This window comes from Schistocerca piceifrons, chromosome 2 (genome assembly GCF_021461385.2).
Source record: "Schistocerca piceifrons isolate TAMUIC-IGC-003096 chromosome 2, iqSchPice1.1, whole genome shotgun sequence".
Taxonomy (NCBI): domain Eukaryota; kingdom Metazoa; phylum Arthropoda; class Insecta; order Orthoptera; family Acrididae; genus Schistocerca; species Schistocerca piceifrons.
In genome coordinates this window covers 778,080,089-778,104,203 of record NC_060139.1, presented here as the reverse complement: position 1 = coordinate 778,104,203, position 24,115 = coordinate 778,080,089, and positions in this window count along the sequence as shown.

Here is a 24,115-nt window from a genome sequence, read left to right as displayed (position 1 = left end):
TATGGCCAGTCTGCATTTTATACACTCTCTGCTTCGGCTGTGATCAGTTGTTTTGCTACCCAAGTAGGAAAGCTCATGTAACACCTTTAATGTCTTCTCTTCTAATCAAATTCCTTCAACATCGGTTGATTTAATTCTATTACGTTCCATTACCCTTGTTTTACTTTCGTAGATGTTTATCTTAGGACCTGTTTTCAAAACAGTATCTATTCCATTCAAATGCACCTACAGAATTACAATGTCATCGGCAAGCCTCCAAGATTTTATTTCTTCTCCTAAAACTATAATTCCCTTTCCAAGTTTCTCCTTGGTAGATTTTATTGCTTGCTCAATGTACTGATTGAACAGTATCAGGGTTAGGCTACAACCCTGCCAGAACCACTTTTTTCCCTTTCATGTCCTTTGAATCTTAGAAATACACTAGTTTCTACACAAGTTATTAGGAACCTTTCGTTCCATGCATCCCTGTATTTTAACCTTGCTACTTTCGGAATTTCAAATAATTTATTCCAGCCAGCATTGTGGAAATCTCTAAAAGCAGGTCTGCCTTTCTTTAAACTATGTTCTAAGTTTAAACTGTATGGTCTGTGTTACTAAATTTCTTCCCCTAAGCCGTCTTCCACTAGTTTTTCCATTCTTCTGTAAACAATCGATAACATGTATTTTTTTATATACAGATAGTTATAGATTTTTTACGACTGGGTTTCGGAAGACTATCATCAGCACAATCGGAAAGATAGCAAGTAGATGGATGTAATATTTGTTGATTCCTAAAATTGTTCTGAACTGATTTCTCGGTTGGGAGGACAAAACATACTACCCTGAATGGGGAATCGTCAGTAGATGTAGAAGTACAGGCTTGTCCCAGGGAAGAGTGCTCATGTTGTACGTTAATTAGACGGTATGTAGCGGCCACCATCAGACTTTTTGTAGATCATGCAGTAATCTATACGAGGAACTATCTAAAAGCGCTGTAAAAATATCAAGTCAGATCTCCACAAGATTTCAACGTGGTGCGAAGATTGTTAAATTGCTTTAAAGGTGTAGAAATGAAAAATCATGGACATCACAAAACTGATATAAATACATCGTAACTGGAATCAGTCGACTCTTAAAAATAAGCAGATTTCGTTTGACTGGTAGGATACTTGGAAAATTCAATCCGTCTACACAGGAGATTGCTTACACAGCTTATCTGCAGCCCATCCTAGACTACTGCTCAAATCACTGGTACTCACATAAAATAGGACTAACAGGAGAGGTAAACGACACTGACGGAGTAAAACCGCAACACTAAAAAAATAATTATTGTTGAGTAATGAACTTTCGGGAAAACATTTTTCTAGTTAACATATTTAAGTGATTAACACTGCAAGATTGCAAGTTAATGTAAGCGTGAGATAAGATACCGCAAATATGAAATACTGGTACAACCGTTGCAGCCACCAGAACACTGAACGCAAGTATGCAAACGCGCATGCATTGTTTTGTAAAGGCGTCGGACGTCAGTTGGTGGACTGGAGCTCCATGCCCATTGCACTTGGTCGATGGACGCAGGGATGTTTAAAATACACAATCTTATAAACAAACATCTAGAGTATTTACGTAATTATCAACTTGAGAATCGGCAGCAGGACGTCTTCTGGTCTACTCTCATAAGATATTGTGGGGAATTCTTCTGTGATCCGTCTGATGGACAGTTGTTCTCCACAGTCGCAAAGCGGGGATGGTTCCTTATCCCTTGTGTGTAAAACAAATATGCACATATGCCATGTTGGGTTGTAATTTCGTTTAGCGTTGACCACGTTTTCCGTGCCAAATCGAATCCCTGCGGCTTTTGATGGAACAATTATTGTTCTGTTGTCAAGTTCATTCGTAAGTCCACACATAAGTGATGATGAACTGCACTTCCACAGTGCCCACCGTTGTTTTTTTGATGGTCGTGTAGAGCCGATCGGCTATGGTATGCATCACTGACATGTTGATGGATTGGTAGATTTATATTATACCTGATTTTTTTGTACTAATTCGTGAGAACATTTACACAACGTAATACGGTTTTGGAAATATTTGCTGTAACAGATTTGAATTTAGAAGCGATGAAGACTGTGTCATCTGTAATAAGGTGTTTGCTGAGATTCGCACCGCCGTGACATTAATTTGCATTGGGATCGTCATACAGAGAAATGTTCTATAATGATATCTTGGCCGAGCGAGATGGCGCAGTGGTAACCATTCGGGATAACGAATGTTCAAATGCCCGTCTCGTCACCCGGATTTAGGTTTCCCATGATTTCCCGAACGCTTAAGGAAAATGCCGCGATAGTTCCTTTAAAACGGCTTGAGCGATTTCCCACACCATCCTTCCTTATTGGAGCTTGTGCTGTATCTCTAATGACCACGTTGCCGACGGGGCTTTAAACTCTAGTCTCTATCCTTTCTAGTGGTCTGCCACAGTAAACATTTTCTGTAGTCAAAGGGTTGTACCGCAAAGAGATTGTAGGATGTGCAAGAAAGTTACGTTATGTGGTTCGCATACAAAAAGCGGAAAGCAATTCAAGTCATCATTTTGACCATGATCGTACATGCAGAATCGTGCTCTGCCGTTTTCTTCTGTAGAGCAGGACGACAATGCACAGTATACGAGCCTGAGCGCCAGAAGATTTGGTAGTCAATAGGACACGGATGCTGCAAATACGATAGGCGATTTTGCAAAATTAAATATTTTTCTGGAGAACTGTCTGGGAATTACAGAACGCTATGGCAACAGCAGTGGCAGCTGCTTAACAAAAATTCACTTGGCGTCACAGAATCCAAAGTAGCCAATTAAGTACAGGGGAAACCCGTGGATGAATTGTGCAGAGCGCCAAGAGAGAGAGGACTCCTAGTAGGGGATACTTCACAAGTAGGGAAACTGAGTGCCCGCTGGATGCTGGAGATCGCTCAAGACTTCAATCGTGGCTGTAAGTGCTGATCACGAGAATCATTGCTACTGCACAGAGTGCCTCCCTAGTCTGGCCTCCATTTTCATGCACGCAGCCCGGTGAAGAAGACATTTTGTGCACGTAGTCCCTGTCAGGGCATCGGGCATACACTTCTACAATTAAATACACTGTAGAAAATACAGAAAAGTCTACTTTATGCCTCCTATATCAGACTTGTACTGAGGTGACAAAAGTGATGGCGTAGCTCCTAATATCATATCGACATCCTTTTGCGCAGCGTAGTGCGGCAACTCGACGTCGCATGGATTCAACAAGTCGTCTGAATTCCCGTGCAGAAATACGCTGCCTCTACAGCCATCCATAATTGAGAAACTGTTGCCGGTGCAGGATACTGTGCACGAACTGACCTCTCGATTATGTCCCACAAATGTTAAATGGGATTCGTGTCGGGCAATCTGGGTGGCCATATCATGCGCTCAAATTGTCCAGAAAGTTCTTCAAACAAACCGCGAACAACTGTGGCCTAATGGCATGGCACATTGTCATCCATAAAAATTTTATCGTTGTTTGGGAATACGAAAAATGGTTCAAATGGCTCTGAGCACTATGGGACTTAACATCTGTGGTCATCAGTCCCCTAGAACTTAGAACTACTTAAACCTAACTGACCTAAGGACATCACACACATCCATGCCCGAGGCAGGATTCGAACCTGCGACCGTAGCGGTCACGCGGTTCCAGACTGAAGCGCCTAGAACCGCACAGCCACGCCGGCCGGCCGGGAATATGAAGTCCATGAGTGGTTACAGACTAAGCAGCCGTACATAACTGTTTCCAGTCACTAACCGATTCAGTTGGACCAGAGGACCCAGCCCATTCCAGGTAAACACAGCCCACATCATTGTGGAGCCACCACCAACTTGCACAGTTCTTTGCTGACAACTAGAGTCTATGGCTTCGTAGAGTCTGCGCCATACTCGGACCCCACCATCAGCTCTGAAATCGGTACTCATTTCACCAGGTCACGGTTTCCCAGTCGTCTAGGGTCCAACAGCTATAGTCTAGAGCCCAGGAGATGCGCTGCAGGCGATGTCGTGCTGTTAGCAAAGCTACCAGCGTCGGTCGTCTGCTAGCATAGCCGATTAAAGCCAAATTTCGCCACATTGTCCTAACGGAGGCGTTTTTCGTACGTCCCACATTGATTTCTGCGGTTATTTCACGCAGAGTTGCTTGTCTTTTAGCACTGACAACTCTACGCAAACGTTACTACTCATTAAGTGAAGGCCGTCGGCCACTGCGTTTTCCGTGGCGAGAGGTAAAGCCTGAAATTTGCTATTGTCATCTCATCCTTGATATTGCGGATCTCAAAATATTGGATTCCCTAACAATTGTCGAAATGAAGTCTCTCATGTCCCTAGCTCCTACTTTGATTCTGCGTTCAGAGTCTGTTAATTCCCGTCGTGCGGCTATAATCACGTCGGCAAACTTTTCACAGGAATCACCTGAGTACAAATGACTTACTCACTTACTTACTCACTGGTCATACCGGACTCGAGAGTCCATTACCGCAGCAACGCATTTTCGCCATCTGTCCCTGTCTTGGGCTATTTCCTTCCATTCACCTTCAATTCCCAGGCTCCTCAAATCAGCCTTCACATTGTCCTCCCACCTACGCCTCGGTCTCCCCACAGGACGTTTTCCCTCTAACAAGGGAACCTCCCCATCGCACCCCCCTCTGATTTAGTTATAAGTTGGCACAGTGGATAGGCCTTGAAAAACTGAAGACAGATCAATCGAGAAAACAGGAAGAAGTTGTGTGGAACTATGAAAAAAACAAGCAAAATATACAAACTGAGTAGCCCATGCGAAAGATAGGCAACATATAGGATAAATTAAGCGTAGGAGCGCCGTGGTCCTGTGGTTAGCGTGAGCAGCTGCGAAACGAGAGGTCCTTCGTTCAAGCCTTCCCTCGAGTGAAAAGTTTAATTTCTTATTTTCAGACAATTTTAGAGTGGGAGTAGACGTGATTACCAATCCTCCAAGTTGTACACCTCTTGTGCAACCGTTAGATGTGTTTGGTTTTCGGCAAGTGAAATACTTTGTGAAAAGATTCTATGATTTTGCGAAGCTGCACAAGTACACAGAGCAGTATTGTTTACGTTATCATGTGTCAATTATCAAAGTTCAGGCAGTCACACATAATCAGCTTCGCTCTCCAAAATTCCAGGACATGTTCAGATTTGCTTGAATATATGCAGGATTTGACGGTCTACACACGGGAAAATTTGAAAACGTTAAAAACATGTGTTTTGACAGAGCACAGGTAAAACTGTGCGACTGTGAAACTGTTGCATTCATTTGTTGCAGTTTATGTAACAAACTCTTATGTTTTCATCAATTTTTTGGGAGTGATTATCACATCCACAAGAAAAACTAAATCGGGCAAGGTAGAAGAAGCTTGTTACCCATTCATCAAGTGTGCCAGTTAGGTGGGTCGACAACATATTCCTGTCATGTGACGCACATGCCGTCACCAGTGTCGTATAGAATATATCAGACGTGTTGTGGAGGAATCGTTTAACCTATGACCTTGCGATCAAATGTTTTCGGTTCCCATTGGAGAGGCACGTCCTTTCGTCTACTAATCGCACGGTTTTGCAGTGCGGTCGCAAACCACAGACTCAAAACTTATTACAGTGAACAGAGACGACAATGAACGAATGGATAGATCGTAACTTTGCGAAAATAAAGAATGTAAACTTTCCACTCGAGGGAAGACTTGAACCAAGGACCTCTCGTTCCGTAGCTGCTCACGCTAACCACGGGACCACGGCGCTCCCGTGCTTACCCTATCCTTGATGTTGCCTGTCTTGCGCATGGACTACTCAGTTTGTATATTTTGCTTATTTTTTTTCATAGTTCCACACAACTTCCTCCTGTTTTCTCGATTGATCTGTGTTCAGTTTTTCAAGGCCTATCCGCTGTGCCAACTTATAACTAAATCTGATGGGGGTGCGATGAGGAGGTTCCCTTGTAAGTGCCCTAGCAGTGCTCTGCCCGCTGTCCTGCCCTCATCCATTCGAGCTACGTGACCCGCCCATCGCAGCCTACGTGATTTAATAATACTGATTATGTCAGGGCTTGAATAGAGTTCGTGAACCTCTTCGTTATGCAGCTTTCGCCACTCTCCGATAATGTCATCCCTTTTTGCTCCGAAAATTTTCCGCAAAATTTTGTTTTCAAATACTCGAAACGGATTTTCATTTTGCACTGTGAGAGACCAAGTCTCACACCCATACAGCATAACTGGTAGAATAATGGTTTTGTATATTCTAATCTTTAAATTCCTAGACAATATCCGTGATGAAAGTAATCTATTCAGCCGGCCGGAGTGGCCGTGCGGTTCTAGGCGCTACAGTCTGGAACCGAGCGACCGCTACGGTCGCAGGTTCGAATCCTGCCTCGGGCATGGACGTGTGTGATGTTCTTAGGTTAGTTAGGTTTAAGTAGTTCTAAGTTCTAGGGGACTGATGGCCACAGATGTTAAGTCCCATAGTGCTCAGTGCCATTTGAACCATTTTTTAATCTATTCAGTGAGAAGTAGCACGCATTTCTCGCCCGTAGTCTCTTCTTCAGTTCGGATTCAATCTCATTTCTCGAAGTGATGTCCACGCCTAGATACTTAAATGTGTTCACTTTTTCAAACTGCGTGTCTCCAACTCTTAACATTTCCTGATCTACTGCTGTTAGAATTCTAGTAGTAACCAGGTATTCAGTTTTGTCTTCACTTATCCTTAGACCTACATCTTCACTAGCCTTGATTAACGCATTCGCATTTGTTGTTACAGATTTTTTCCTATCGCTAATGGTGTTTAGATCATCTGCATACACTAATATCTTAATATTTCCATTTAACTCCACACCCTCTGAATTATCTACTGCCACTCGTACAATATATTCTAGGACTAAATTAAAAAGTAGCGGAGACAGGGCATCTCCCTGCTTAAGACCGTTCTTTATTACAAATTCTTCTGACTCCAATTTCCCCACGCGTACTCTACCTTTTGTGTTTTTCAAACTCGCTTCTATAAGTCTAACATACTTCTTTGGTATTTCAAGTTCCAAAAGAATTCTGTACAATTTGGACTGCAATACTGAATCATATGCTTTTGTAAAATCTATTATGAACTGGTTTATTGTATTCCTATTTCTTTTCCAAAATTTGACGCAGGGTGAATATTTGGTCTATAGTTGATCTGTTCCTCCGAAAGCCCCACAATTTCATCTGCATATGGTGTAAGCCTGCTTAGCAGAATATTAGAGAAAATTTTGGAACATACTGGTAATAGCGATATCCCTCTATAATTACTACAATCTGTCATCTTTCTTAAAAACTGGGATCAGAATCGACTCCTGCCACTCTTCAGGTATCATCTCTGAGTTCCACACTTTAGTTATCACTTTGTGAACTACTTCCACCAATTTCTGTCCCCTATTTTTAACTAATTCTGCAGTTAAGCAATCTGATCCTGGTACTTTATGGTTTTTCAATTTGATGATTGCATCTCTTACTTCCTTTAACGTTGGCTCAGGTATCTGGGGTTCTACTGTACGTATTTCGTACGCCTGCTCATTTCTTGCTTCCTGGTGTACATTTAATAGATGCTCAAAATACGCCCTCCGTTTACTTAATATAGCACTGGGGTCTGTCAGTATTCCCCCAGCATCCCCTCGAAGTGCATTTGTCCTAGCCTTGAAGCCCTTCCTATACCCATTTTTGTCTAGGTAAAGTTCCCTAATGTTTTTTGTTTTACTATTAGTTTCCATTTCTGTAATTTGATTGTTCAAATAATCCCTCTTCTTTGCTCGTAGCCTACGACCAACTTCCCTTCTCAAGTTCAAGAACTCCTCTCGTTTTCTGTCTCCCATTCTATCCCAATCTAATCGCGCTTTTCTTCTTTCCTCTACCAATTTCTTGCATTCCTCATCAAACCACGGTTTCCTCCTGTTCTTCTTAATTGTACCTATTGTGACCTTCGCTGCCTCTTTGATATTATTCCTCACAGTGATCCACTGTTTATTTACATCCTCGTCTTGATCTTCGTGTGTCCTGAGAGCATCAAAACTATTTGAAATTTCTATCATGTACCTTCTTCTAAAGCTTTCATCATTTAGCTTGTCAGTATCGAACCTAACAAGTACTGCACTGTGACACCTTGATGTTGCTGTAGATAGCCGTTGGTGAACTTTGGCAACTACAAGAAAATGATCAGAATCGCAGTCTGCTCCCCTGAAAGTCCTAACATTTTCTATACTAGTGTGCCATCTCCGATCTACAAGAACATGATCAATTTGGTTTCGGGTGTGTCCATCCGGAGAGACCCAGGTTGCTTTATGAATGTCCTTCCTTTTGAAATATGTGCTCTGAACAAACATGTCTTTTGAAACAGCAAAATTAACCACCCTAGTGCCATTATCATTCGAAATGTTATGCAAACTTTCTTTCCCAATTGTAGGCCGGAATGCTTCCTCCTTCCCTATCTTCGCATTAAAATCACTTATGATTAATTTTGTATCACACGAGGAGAACTCATCCCGCAGTTGATCTAGTTCTTCATAAAATCCGTCTTTGCCAACCTCTTCAGTGTCCTCAGTTGGTGCGTGTGCATTAATTACTACCAGTCTATTCCACCTGCAGGTCAACACTATAACTGATAGTCGGTCACTAATGAACCTTATATCTCTGATTGCGTTAAGCACTTATCTCTGTACTGCGAAACCTGTTCCGAAACTGTGAGCTTCCGAACCTCCATAGAAAAATGTATAGTTACCCCTCTTTATGCTACCCTCCCCCTGCCACCGAATTTCTTGAATAGCTGTAATGTCTACATCGTATTTATCTAATTCGTCTAATAATGTATGGAATGTTCCTGGCCTGTTCAAACTTTAAACGTTCCATGTTCCCAACCTGAAAGTTCCTTTCGGCCTGATTCTCTTCGAAGTAGGTTCCGCCCGGAGATCCGAATGGGAACCTAGTTTACCTCCGGAATATTTTACTTCAAAGGGACCCATGCCCATTAATGTTGCTGATTCTTGATGAATATATTTGGTAGTAAGAGAAGAAGAAACAGGGATGGTTCATCACGCCATCGCCTGCTCCCCACCGGCTGTCTGCGACTGCTTATTTTTTGTATTCGCAGCTACCCTTCATATCTGAAGGCCGTATCCCCTATCCGCAACCTGGGGATGCGCTGTGCCGTGGTAGTAGGGGCCCACGAGACAGCTTCACGAATTCACTGCCTTTTTTATACATTGTGTAGGTGATATATCGCCGACGGTATATGTGCATATCGCCATCCCTTACGGACCGAGGTGGCACAGTGGTTAGCACACTGGACTATCTTCGTGAAGACGACGATTCAAACTCGCGTGTGGCCATCCAGATTTAGGTTTTTCGTGATTTCCCTAAATCGCTCTAGGCAAATGCAGGGATAGTTCCTTTGAAAGGGAACGGCCGACCTCCTTCCCCATCCTTGACGCCATCCAAGCTAGTAAGTACTCCGTCTCCAATGGCCTCGATATCGACGGGACGTTAAACCCATTCTTATTTATTTCCTTCTCCCTTCCTTCCTTCCTTCCTTTCTTCCTTCCATATTCCATGAGTTTTCTCACCTCCGAGTATACTAACAAGCAGTAAAACGACTCTGACAATTTTCTGATTTGTAACGTTCTGCCGCACCGGTCCAGAGATGATATTCGAGTTTTCATGCCAGATAAAAAAGGCACAAGTCGTACCTCCACTGCTGAAACTAATGTGGTGCATTGGTCTCCGTGGAGTCCTGGTAAAAATAGATTCTCGACGGCCTACATTCAATCTTACAGCAGTAGCACAGGTCACTGCAATATTCAAGAAAATTAATAGGAGTAACCAACTGAATTACTGACCTCAATTTGCAGTAGGATTTTGGAGCACATATTGTACTCGAACATTGTGAATCACCTTGAAGAAAATGACTTACTGATACATAACCAACACGGATTCAGAAAATATCGTTCTTTTGCAACACAGCTAGCTCTTTATTCCCATGAAGTAATGAGTGCTGTCGACAACGGATCTCAGATTCCTAGAATTCCAGAAGGCTTTTGATACTGTTCCTCACAAGTGACTGTTAAACCAATTCCGTGCATATGGAGTATCGTCTCAGTTGTGTGACTGGATGCATGATTTCCTCTCAGAGACGTCACAGTTCGTAGTGATAGACGGTAAATCATCCAATAGAACAGAAGTGATATCTGGCGTTCCGCAAGGCCCTCTGCTGATATTGTTTTATATAAACGATCGAGGTGATAATCTGAGCAGCGCCCTTAGATTGTTTGCAGATGACGCTGTAATTTGATCATCAGATGATCAATTCAAATTACAAAATGATCTAGAGAGAATTTCTGTATGGTGCGAAAAGTGGCAATTCGCACTAAACAAAGAAAATGCGAGGTCATCCACATGGGTACTAAAAAAAATTCGATAAATTTTGGGTATACGATAAATCGCACAAATCTAAGGGCTGTCAGTTCGACTAAATACCTACGAATTACAATTACGAGCAACTTAAATTGGAAAGACCACATAGATAATATTGTGAGGAAGGCGAAACAAAGACTGCGCTTTGTTGGCAGAACACTTAGAAGATGCGACAAACCCACTAAAAAAACCGCCTACATTACACTTGTCTGTCCTCTGCTGGAATTTGCTGCGCAGTATGGTATCCTTACCAGGTAGGATTGACGGAGGACATCGAAAAAATGCAAAGAAGGGCAGCTTGTTTCGTATTATCGCGCAATAGGGGTGAGAGTGTCACTGATATGATACGCGAGTTGGGGAGGCAGTCACTGAAATAAAGGCGGTTTTCTTTGCGAAATTTCAATCACCAACTTTCTCTTCCGAATGCGTAAATACACTCCTGGAAATTGAAATAAGAACACCGTGAATTCATTGTCCCAGGAAGGGGAAACTTTATTGACACATTCCTGGAGTCAGATACATCACATGATCACACTGACAGACCCACAGGCACATAGCACAGGCAACAGAGCATGCACAATGTCGGCACTAGTACAGTGTATATCCACCTTTAACAGCAATGCAGGCTGCTATTCTCCCATGGAGACGATCATAGAGATGCTGGATGTAGTCCTGTGGAACGGCTTGCCATGCCATTTCCACCTGGCGCCTCAGTTGGACCAGCGTTCGTGCTGGACGTGCAGACCGCGTGAGACGACGCTTCATCCAGTCCCAAACATGCTCAATTGGGGACAGATCCGGAGATCTTGCTGGCCAGGGTAGTTGACTTACACCTTCTAGAGCACGTTGGGGGGCACGGGATACATGCGGACGTGCATTGTCCTGTTGGAACAGCAAGTTCCCTTGCCGGTCTAGGAATGGTAGAACGATGGGTTCGATGACAGTTTGGATGTACTGTGCACTATTCAGTGTCCCCTCGACGATCACCAGTGGTGTACGGCCAGTATAGGAGATCGCTCCCCACACCATGATGCCGGGTGTTGGCCCTGTGTGCCTCGGTCGTATGCAGTCCTGATTGTGGCGCTCACCTGCACGGCGCCAAACACGCATACGACCATCATTGGCACCAAGGTAGAAGCGACTCTCATCGCTGAAGACGACACGTCTCCATTCGTCCCTCCATTCACGCCTGTCGAGACACCACTGGAGGCGGGCTGCACGATGTTGGGGCGTGAGCGGAAGACGGCCTAATGGTGTGCGGGACCATAGCCCAGCTTCATGGAGACGGTTGCGAATGGTCCTCGCCGATACCCCAGGAGCAACAGTGTCCCTAATTTGCTGGGAAGTGGCGGTGCGGTCCCCTACGGCACTGCGTAGGATCCTACGGTCTTGGCGTGCATCCGTGCGTCGCTGCGGTCCGGTCCCAGGTCGACGGGCACGTGCACCTTCCGCCGACCACTGGCGACAACATCGATGTACTGTGGAGACCTCACGCCCCACGTGTTGAGCAATTCGGCGGTACGTCCACCCGGCCTCCCGCATGCCCACTATACGCCCTCGCTCAAAGTCCGTCAACTGCACATACGGTTCACGTCCACGCTGTCGCGGCATGCTACCAGTGTTAAAGACTGCGATGGAGCTCCGTATGCCACGGCAAACTGGCTGACACTGACGGCGGCGGTGCACAAATGCTGCGCAGCTAGCGCCATTCGACGGCCAACACCGCGGTTCCTGGTGTGTCCGCTGTGCCGTGCGTGTGATCATTGCTTGTACAGCCCTCTCGCAGTGTCCGGAGCAAGTATGGTGGGTCTGACACACCGGCGTCAATGTGTTCTTTTTTCCATTTCCAGGAGTGTATTACAAGACACAACAACACATGCACATTCAAAATTCATAGGAGAAACACAATGACTGACATCACAATCCCTCATGTCACCCAAATATCCATAAACAGGCAGCATACAGGTCAATGCCACATAGGGCAACTAAAATACCATTGAACCAAGAAAACATGCAACAGGAAATAAACACAGTGAAAAAGATTGCAGTTGCCAATGGGTACAATGCTTCCACGGTTAACACAATCCTAGACAAAGTGAAGAAAGACCCAGGTACAAACTGCACCACAGAATAGAAAGAGAAAAACAAATGTAACACAGAAGATCGCAAATATTTTAAAAATCACAAATAAACTACAACAAAAACTAATACACAATATAAAGTGTAAGCATGACCCATACTCAGACTCTGGAATGTACAAGGTCACATGCCAGGAATGCTCCATGTTCTGCCTAGGACAAACAGGGCGAAATTTAAACACCAGGTACACAGAGTACATAAAAGCCGACACACACAACACACACACTAGATCAGCCATAGCAATACATGTACATAATACAGGACACCCATTTGGAAAACTAGAGCAAAATGTCAAAGTACTTCACCGACTAAACAAAGGCCATAAAATGGATTTTCTAAAAGAACTGGAAATATATTCAAATTACAGAAAGTATGAAGATAAAATATTAAAAGAAAAACTTGAAAGTTAATCAGTGAATTTCTTCAGATGTTTCGATGGTATACTTAAATAAAAACATAGAAATAAGCACAATTGTAAAATAGAAGTAAATTATGATCCAAATTGTTAAGGCAAATAACCTCTGTACAAAAGCATATCATACTCTGTCGAAGACCTATAATGTCATCTCTGTTGATTACTTATAGCAGCATCTGTGTAACTGTTTTGTTTATGTAAAATGTTTTCGATGTTTAAAAGTGTACAACAAGCAGTGTGTGATGTTTAGTGTGTGTGAGACTCTGCACAAATAAACCATAAAGAAAATGTAAGTATAAATTCTTCAAATTTCGCCACTAACTTCACAAAAAGATCGACAACCAACTAAAAATCGCGTATTTTCTTACATATTGCAGTAAAGTCAACGAAATAAAGCAGAATATCACACGTCGACAGCATCATATAGGAATGACATAACAAACACAAAAAACGCACTTGAAAATGGGAATCATTTCCCGAAACGCGTCGTGCGAAAAATGAAAATGGCTCTAGGCACTATGGGACTTAACATCTGAGGTCATCAGCCCCTAGACTTAGAATTGCTTAAACCTAAATAACCTAAGGACATCACACACATCCATGCCAAAGTCAGGATTCGAACCTGGGACCGTAGCAGCATCGCGGTTCCGGACTGAAGCGCCTAGAAGCGCTCGACTACAGCGGCCGGCTGCGAAAAATAAAATAAAGAAAATCGTGACTGGTAGCAGATGAGTTATTTATAAACAAACCTATTGTTTTCACAGTCGCAGGCTTTCAGAACCATTTATAATGGATCAAATCAGATAAGGCTAATCATAAACGCAAGAGGAAGGACAAGTTTTAAATTCACAGTATTTTATCACAAAGGCTTTACATTAATTAAATAGCTGTAACTGAAAATATATTTAATTACAAGACTTTTCAAGCATCTGGTACAAGAGACAGGCACAACACGCCCCCATCCCCCAGATTATACTTATAGCGGCGGCCTGCAGTAACGTGGTTATAGGTTGGTACAGGTGACTTCTAAAAACGGAAACGAACATACAGGTAACAGCAAAAACACAATTATTTTGAAGGCCACACTATCAACAATAAAAGCATGTCCCGAGCTCAGTAATCGGAATGAACAAATAACGGACGTAATTCTAGCAGTTTGCGTACAAGAATAAGTTTTATATTTCTTTAAAACAAGGCTTTAAATTAAAATAGACGACATCTGCTAACTGTGCCACTATAATTACACATCCGCTAATTTGCTTTCAAAAAATCAAACACTAGCGGTAACTGACCAGTACCAACAGTTTACGAACAATAATTGCCGTGAATTAATGAGTAGATGACTTCAACTTGCAGTAATTAATTGACAGTCTCTTTTAGTAAGCCACGGCACCGCTTAAACCATTTAGTAAAATCTAAATTACTAAGAAAATATTTAAATGCATGTAATAGCAAACTCAGTTTTTTTAAAAAAGAAGTCAGTCAGCACATCGATTAATAAACTTAACATGTAAGAAATCATACTAACGGAAAACTAATGAAGGTCAATACATCTAGACACAGGACGAGAACCCACACAACGAAACCACGGGCAAGGAACAAAGTTTATCTCATAGACTTGCAAATGCTCACCCTTAGAATTCCGTAGTAAAGTTTGCCTATATGTAACCTGGTACAATTACTTTCCACCAGGCAAAACGCCTTTCACCGTAAGGCCAGCTGAAGGTGCATAGAATCCACGGTATACCATATTTTGCGAGCCACACAATGCCACCACCCAGTGCGGTTATAACGGCCCATTCACCTCGATACAACGTGGAGCTCACTTTCATACGGGACGGCGTAACAAAATAAAAGCCCGTGCAGGACGAGCAAACAACACTTCACAGGCTGCCAACACAGCTCTCGTTACATATGCGTCCACACTCCACACACACTGCTCGACATCGACTGTTGTCTGCCGCAATCATTAGAGCACACTTCAGCGCCATATCATCTATCCTGTGTTCATCATAAGAATTAACCTAATGTAAACATTACGCCATGTATTCTTACGCGTTTGCTGGATGTCATTGGGTTTTGTTCCACGTGGAGCGGAAGCCAAACTGCCCGAGTACAGTCAAATACGATAATAAGGACTCGTTTTATGCTGTGCATTACGCGCACATCGACTGAGAAATAATGCCGGGCAACAACTTTGCAGTCTCATTTAACTTGGACAACATTGGGCAGCCAGCTGATCCAACAAACCAGCAGACACGTGATCGGTTTCAGTTAAGATGTAAAACGAGGCGAGCAGAGAAACAATATAGCTTCGAATGTCATTGAATTTTTGAAGAGAATGAAATAATATTCGACAGAACTCCAGCAGTACCGCACGCTTGTTGGGGGACGAGACGGAAAGCATAACACGCTCTCTTTCTTAGCTAATGTAATACTATAGCGTAATTACAAACGGGAGTGACGAAAATTTCTAACTCAAACAAAGGGTCAAAGGAATAGAAAAGCAACTGGAATAGCTCAACAGATGAAAGTCCACTGGACGTGACGGGATACCAATTCGATTCTACACAGAGTACGCGAAAGAACTTGCCCCCCTTCTAACAGCCGTGTACCGCAAGTCTCTAGAGGAACGGAAGGTTCCAAATGATTGGAAAAGAGCACAGGTAGTCCCAGTCTTCAAGAAGGGTCGTCGAGCTGATGCGCTAAACTATAGACCTATATCTCTGACGTCGGTCTATTGTAGAATTTTAGAACATGTTTTTTGCTCGAGTATCATGTCGTTTTGGAAACCTAGAATCTACTCTGTAGGGATCAACATGGATTCCGGAAACAGCGATCGTGTGGGACCCAACTCGCTTTATTTGTTCATGAGACCCAGAAAATACTAGATACAGGCTCCCAGGTAGATGCTATTTTTCTTGACTTCCGGAAGGCGTTCGATACAGTTCCGCACTGTCGCCTGATAAACAAAGTAAGAGCCTACGGAATATCAGACCAGCTGTGTGGCTGGATTGAAGAGTTTTTAGCAAACAGAACACAGCATGTTGTTATCAATGGAGAGACGTCTACAGACGTTAAAGTAACCTCTGGCGTGCCACAGGGGAGTGTTATGGGACCATTGCTTTTCACAATATATATAAATGACCTAGTAGATAGTGTCGGAAGTTCCATGCGGCTTTTCGCGGATGATGCTGTAGTATACAGAGAAGTTGCAGCATTAGAAAATTGTAGCGAAATGCAGGAAGATCTGCAGCGGATAGGCACTTGGTGCAGGGAGTGGCAACTGACCCTTAACATAGACAAATGTAATGTATTGCGAATACATAGAAAGAAGGATCCTTTACTGTATGATTATATGCTAGCGGAACAAACACTGGTAGCAGTTACTTCTGTAAAATATCTGGGAGTATGCGTGCGGAACGATTTGAAGTGGAATGATCATATAAAATTAATTGTTGGTAAGGCGGGTTCCAGGTTGAGATTCATTGGGAGAGTCCTTAGAAAATGTAATCCATCAACAAAGGGGGTGGCTTACAAAACGCTCGTTCGACCTATACTTGAGTATTGCTCATCAGTGTGGGATCCGTACCAGATCGGGTTGACGGAGGAGATAGAGAAGATCCAAAGAAGTGCGGCGCGTTTCGTCACAGGGTTATTTGGTAACCGTGATGGCGTTACGGAGATGTTTAACAAACTCAAGTGGCAGACTCTGCAAGAGAGGCGCTCTGCATCGCGGTGTAGCTTGCTCGCCAGGTTTCGAGAGGGTGCGTTTCTGGATGAGGTATCGAATATATTGCTTCCCCCTACTTATACCTCCCAAGGAGATCACGAATGTAAAATAAGAGAGATTAGAGCGCGCACGGAGGCTTTCAGACAGTCGTTCTTCCCGCGAACCATACGCGACTGGAACAGGAAAGGGAGGTAATGACAGTGGCACGTAAAGTGCCCTCCGCCACACACCGTTGGGTGGCTTGCGGAGTATAAATGTAGATGTAGATGTAGAAAGGGTAACTTTTCAGAGCGAGCGTATTGTAGGGATTTCACCGTATGGTTAAATACTGAAGCTGCTGAATGTCTTATGTAAGACAGTCGTCTGGAAATCTCTAACCTTCCATGTCAGAATCCCTGAAGTACATTTCAGTACTGGAACTATCATCTGTTACATTGATAACGACTCGATCAACAATAGAATCCACGACGCTATCCAAAAGCCACATTATCTCCTCTTCTTTTGACGTGGATCCCGCAGCCTTTCGGCAGTGACGTGTGACAAAGCTTCGTGCATTAGTTCCATTACGTCTGGCAGCTAAAATGTCTTGTTATTCCTCACGAAAAACACCTCAACTTTGCTCCAGGTCAGTACTGTTGAGTTTGTATTGCAATAGTGCAGCGGCAACTGTAAAAATGCAGCATTTGTAGCGTGTACTAGATGATGTGAAAATTGTTTTTTTTTGTATTTCTACGACATTTATCACTGTATCTCGGTGAGTCCACACCAGTAGTATAAAACAATGGACATTGTCCAATTAAAGAATGTTTGATTTTTCATTTCGTCGTGTAAAGTTAATCTGTTTTGTTTTCTCAGCTTTCTTGAGAATCTACCTAAGAATTTATATTTTCAATGAAAACTGAAATTTTGTGTTCAATATGTAAGCCGCTCGGAGTGGCCGTGCAGTTTGAGGCGCCATGTCACGGATTGCGTGGCTCCTCCCGCCGGAGGTTCGTGTTCTCCCTCGCGCATGGGTATGTGTGTTGTTCTCAGCATAACTCAGTTTAAGTAGTATGTAAAACCTCAGCAGTTTGGTCCCTTAGGAATTCACACATATTTGAACATTTTCAATATGTAATGAGAAACAAGACCACGTGCATTTTTCCAGTGGAGGCTGCTGTATGAGCACAAGAGCACATGAACACCCTAACTATCGACACCTTGCGGATTTATTGGTTACTTTCCTTTGAATACTGTTAAACGTAACATAGATGCTGCACTCTGAAAGCTGCGGCACTTAAATCTCCTGCACCACTGCTCCTCTAATCTCCATAAAACTTGGCATCAGGGTCTTGGGCACACCTACAGTTGTGCACGTTTTAAGGAGCTTTTGTGCATGTTCAACTTCCCTGACGTAATTCCCTTATGGGCAACATACATACGAAATTGATAAACAACGTTCACAGATCACGATGAGCACAGCTAGCCCTTGCCACTCAACTAGAAGCTGGGATCAGTGCCACCAGGTGGTAACACGTGGAGGCAGACTTTTATCCCCGTTTGCTGGGCATAAATCCTGCTAGATGATAGCACACTCCTCAGATATGCTAATTCACTCACTATCTACATCTACATCTACATGGATACTCTGAAAATCACATTTAAGTGCCTGGCAGAGGGTTCATCGAACCACCTTCACAATTCTCTATTATTCCAATCTCGTAAAGCGCGTGGAAAGAACGAACACGTATATCTTTCTGTACGAGCTCTGATTTCCCTTATTTTATCGTGGTGATCGTTTCTTCCAATGTAGGTCGGTGTCAACAAAATATTTTCGCAATCGGAGGAGAAAGTTGGTGACTGGAATTTCGTGAGAAGATTCCGTCGTAACGAAGACGCCTTTCTTTTAATGATGTCCAGCCCAAATCCTGTATCATTTCTGTGACACTCTCTCCCATATTTCGCAATAATACAAAACGTGCTGCCCTTCTTTCAACTTTTTCGATGTACGCCGTCAGTCCTATCTGGTAAGGATTCTACAACGCGCAGCAGTATTCTAAAAGAGGACGGACAAGTGTTGTGTAGACTGTCTCCTTAGTAGATCTGTTACATTTTCTAAGTGTCCTGCCAATAAAACACAGTGAAACTTCCTGGCAGATTAAAACTGTGTGCCAGACCGAGACTCGAACTCGGGACCTTTGCCTTTCGCGGGCAAGTGCTCTACCAACTGATCTACCCAACCACGACTCACGCCCCGTCCTCACAGCTTTACTTCTGCCAGTACCTCGTCTCCCACCTATCTGCCAGGAAGTTTCATATCAGCGCACACTCCGCTGCAGAGTGAAAATCTCATTCCGGAATAAAACACAGTCTTTGGTTAGCCTTCCTCACAACATTTTCTGTGTGTTCCTTCCAATTAGAGTTGTTCGTAATTGAAATACCTATGTATTTAGTAAAATTAGATTTGACGTCTGTATATATCAAAATTGTACTGATAGTGAACCTGTTTTGTGAGTTTCTGAATGAGTTATAGTGTGTTAAGTTACGAATTTCATCATACAGTAATCCCTTCGAAATGCTGAAAATGATAAGGCCCTAAAGCACATCACCGTCTATTGTGACATTGTAGCATGTATTCGTGCTTCTTAAATCTGTTGCTCCTATAGTGAGTCACGTTTATCTTTGGTGTAGGTCCACATTGTATGTATGAAAATTCACGAAAAGCCGTATTACTGGTTTCTGATGTTCAGATGTGTGTGAAATCTTATGGGACTTAACTGCTAAGGTCATCAGTCCCCAAGCTTACACATTACTTAACCTAAATTATCCTCAGGACAAGCACACACACCCATGCCCGAGGGAGGACTCAAACCTCCACCGGGACCAGCCGCACAGTCCATGACTGCAACGCCTAAGACCGCTCGACTAATCCCGCGCGGCTACTGGTTTCTCTGATAATCATTTAAATGTGGGATCGACGGCGGCGTGCTTTAGGCCCTTATGCATATCAGCGCCTCATTAGTACTCTAGTCAAGTGACCATGTTGGTAGACATTACTATTTGAGTTTAATCATTTCCACAAACGGCAGTTTGTGTTTGGAGTTTGTTGTTTGTTGTGCGGGAATCGGCTTTCTTGTGCACTGTAAAACTGAAATGCGTTGAATATATTTTAAATATTACCAGAACAGCAAAGCTTTGAAGACGGGCCGCGAGTCGTCTCAGTTGGTAGAGCACTTGCCCGCGAAAGGCAAAACTCCCCATTTCGAGTTTTGGTCTGACACAAAGTTTTAATCTGCCAGGAAGTTTCATTTTAGTGCATACTAGGGTCTCCAAGAACAAATACTTTGATTGAGAGTCTGATGAAATCAAATAAGCGTGACTACAAGCTAACATTTACAAAGGAAGTGTACAGTTAGCACATATTTTTGGGTGGGTGCAGTGTAAGAATATCATATTTTCAGCTCGGAAGTAAATTCTTGAACTAATACATCCTTCAGGGATCTTGCATATTTATCCAAAAAAGCGAAAAAGCAAGAAAACGCCCACTTACACAAAAATGCTAAACGGTGAGTTGCGGAAGCTTACACATTATTTCATTATTGCCCTAAACTCTAGTTAATTATGTACAAAACAACAAGAACAATTCATTCTTTTTCAGGTAAGTTATGCATTTTACTATTATTATTATTATTATTATTATTATTATTTCTTTCTTTTCTCAGACCTTATGTCTGGTCAAAAATGGAAAGTGACGCGGACCTTGATCAAGCGTGACTTCCTTTTAACTGTACGGTGTATGTTATATTGCATTTAGGAACTTTCGGGTAATTGAACATGTATCAATAATTACGGATTTCTGTAGTTGTATATATATGTTTGGATGTAGCTGTATTGCATTCATGTACTGGTGGATATTGTGTGGTATGACTCCTGTAGTTGATAGTATAATGTCAACTTTATCCTGACGCCACATGTCCTTGACTTCCTCAGCCAGTTGGATGTATTTTTCAATTTTTTCTCCTGTTTTCTTTTGTATATTTGTTGTATTGGGTATGGATATTTCGATTAGTTGTGTTAATTTCTTGTTTTTATTGGTGAATATGATGTCAGGTTTGTTATGTGGTGTTGTTTTATCTGTTATAATGGTTCTGTTCCAGTATAATTTGTATTCATCATTCTCCAGTACATTTTGTGGTGCATACTTGTATGTGGGAACGTGTTGTTTTATAAGTTTATGTTGTAAGGCAAGCTGTTGATGTATTATTTTTGGTACATTGTCATGTCTTCTGGGGTATTCTGTATTTGCTAGTATTGTACAAACGCTTGTGATGTGATCTACTGTTTCTATTTGTTGTTTGCAAAGTCTGCATTTATCTGTTGTGGTATTGGGATCTTTAATAATATGCTTGCTGTAATATCTGGTGTTTATTGTTTGATCCTGTATTGCAATCATGAATCCTTCCATCTCACTGTATATATTGCCTTTTCTTAGCCATGTGTTGGATGCGTCTAGATCGATGTGTGGCTGTGTTAGATGATATGGGTGCTTGCCATGTAGTGTTCTCTTTTGCCAATTTACTTTCTTCGTATCTGTTGATGTTATGTGATCTAAAGGGTTGTAGAAGTGGTTATGAAACTGCAGTGGTGTAGCCGATGTATTTATATGAGTGATTGCTTTGTGTATTTTGCTACTTTCTGCTCGTTCTAGAAAGAATTTTCTTAAATTGTCTACCTGTCCATAATGTAGGCTTTTTATGTCGATAAATCCTCCTCCTCCTCCCTTTCTGCTTAATGTGAATCTTTCAGTTGCTGAATGTATGTGATGTATTCTATATTTGTGGCATTGTGATCGTGTAAGTGTATTGAGTGCTTCCAGGTCTGTGTTACTCCATTTCACTACTACAAATGAATAGGTCAATATTGGTATAGCGTAAGTATTTATAGCTTTTGTCTTGTTTCTTGCTGTCAATTCTGTTTTCAGTATTTTTGTTAGTCTTTGTATATATTTTTCTTTTGGATCTTCTTTAATATTTGTATTATCTATTCCTATTTTTTGTCCTTATCCTAGATATTTATAGGCATCTGTTTTTTCCATCGCTTCTATGCAGTCGCTGTGGTTATCCAATATGTAATCTTCTTGTTTAGTGTGTTTTCCCTTGACTATGCTATTTTTCTTACATTTGTCTGTTCCAAAAGCCATATTTATATCATTGCTGAATGCTTCTGTTATCTTTAGTAATTGGTTGAGTTGTTGATTTGTTGCTGCCAGTAGTTTTAGATCATCCATGTATAGCAGATGTGTGATTTTGTGTGGGTATGTTCCAGTAATATTGTATCCATAATTTGTATTATTTAGCATGTTGGATAGTGGGTTCAGAGCAAGGCAGAACCAGAAAGGACTTAATGAGTCTCCTTGGTATATTCCACGCTTTATCTGTATTGGCTGTGATGTGATATTATTTGAATTTGTTTGGATATTAAGTGTGGTTTTCCAATTTTTCATTACTATATTTAGGAACTGTATCAATTTAGGATCTACTTTGTATATTTCCAATATTTGTAGTAACCAAGAGTGGGGTACACTATCAAAAGCTTTATGGTAATCAATGTATGCGTAGTGTAGCGACCTTTGTCTAGTTTTAGCTTGATATGTCACCTCTGCATCTATTATCAGTTGCTCTTTGCATCCTCGTGCTCCTTTGCAACAGCCTTCTTGTTCTTCATTTATAATTTTGTTCTGTGTTGTATGTGTCATTAATTTCTGTGTAATGACTGAAGTTAATATTTTGTATATTGTTGGTAGGCACGTTATGGGGCGATATTTAGCTGGGTTTGCTGTGTCTGCTTGATCTTTAGGTTTCAGATAAGTTATTCCATGTGTAAGTATATCAGGGAATATGTATGGGTCTGCAATGTAACTGTTAAATAATTTAGTTAGATGTGAATGAGTTGAGGTGAACTTCTTTAGTCAGAAATTTGCTATTTTATCTTTTCCAGGGACTTTCCAATTGTGAGTAGAATTAATTGCTTGGGTGACTTCATGTTGCAAAATTATCACTTCAGGCATTTGTGGTATCATCTTGTATGTATCTGTTTCTGACTGTATCCACCATGCACGCCTGTTATGTTGTACCGGGTTTGACCACATGTTGCTCCAGAAGTGTTCCATGTCTGTTATGTTTGGTGGATTGTCTATTTTAATGTGTGTGTTATCTATTGTCTGGTAAAATTTCTTGTGGTTTGTGTTGAATGTTTGGTTTTGTTTTCTTCTATTTTCACTTTTTTTGTATCTTCTAAGTCGTTTGGCCAATGCTTGTAATTTCTGCTTCTTTTCATCTAATTGCTCTATCACTTCTTGTTGTGAGATTTTACCTAACCTTTTTCGTTTTTTTTTCTGACATTTCATTTCTTATAAATTGTGTTAGCTGTCCGATGTCTTTTCTCAGTTTTTCTATTCTGATCTGTAGCCTGTGTTGCCATGCTGGTTTTGTGGGTTTCTTCTGTGTGTTTGTTGGTTCTGATCTCTGCCTAGTGTGTATATTTAGTGTAGTGAGTGCTCCTATATAAACCAGTAGTTGTAACTCTTCCATAGTTGTGTTTTCATTTATTTTGTTGTGTATGATTGTGTTGATAGTTTTTATTGTTGTTTCGACTTGTGGGTTATTTGGCGGTCTATGCAAGAATGGTCTAATGTCTGTATTTGTGTCGTTGTATTCTATATATGTCAGCTGAAATTTTTCTTCTATATCTAACATGTGTGTCACTTCGTGTTCTATTTGCGCTTGTTCTGGTGGCTGTCTTAAGATTTCGTTTTCCTCTGATTGTTTAATTGATGCATGTTGTTCTTTGTTTGTTTGCTCTGGGATGTTTGAGTCCATTACTGTATTTTCTTCTTCTTCTGATTGCACATTATTTTGTTCCAGTATTTGTTGTACTTGTTGTTTGATGTTTTCTAATTCTGACTGGGGTATTCTGTTATTTTTGATTATTACATGGATCTGATCAGTTAGTCGTTGTTCTGTTAAAAATTTTAATTCTGGGTATCTGGTAATAAATGTTGTGTATACTTGTGATCTGTATCCAGTTGTGTTGGTTCCTAGGTTTGTTGCTTGGTAATAACAGAACATGAGGTGTCGATTAACTTCATCTGACCATCTCATCCTCTGTCTTTGTTTTCCTTCTAGGGTCGTTGCAGGAAGCATATTATGCAAAACACCTCTATTTGGATTTGAATCATTTTCCAGTTGGCTAGCAGTTTCGTTACCATAGTGGGCGGGCATAGGGTTCAAGCGTCGTCCCCAACCATGACGGCGCTTGTCCGAGGCTTCTTTAGTTCTGTCCTGAACCAACTAATCACACTAAATGGGGGGTTAGCCCTATTAGTG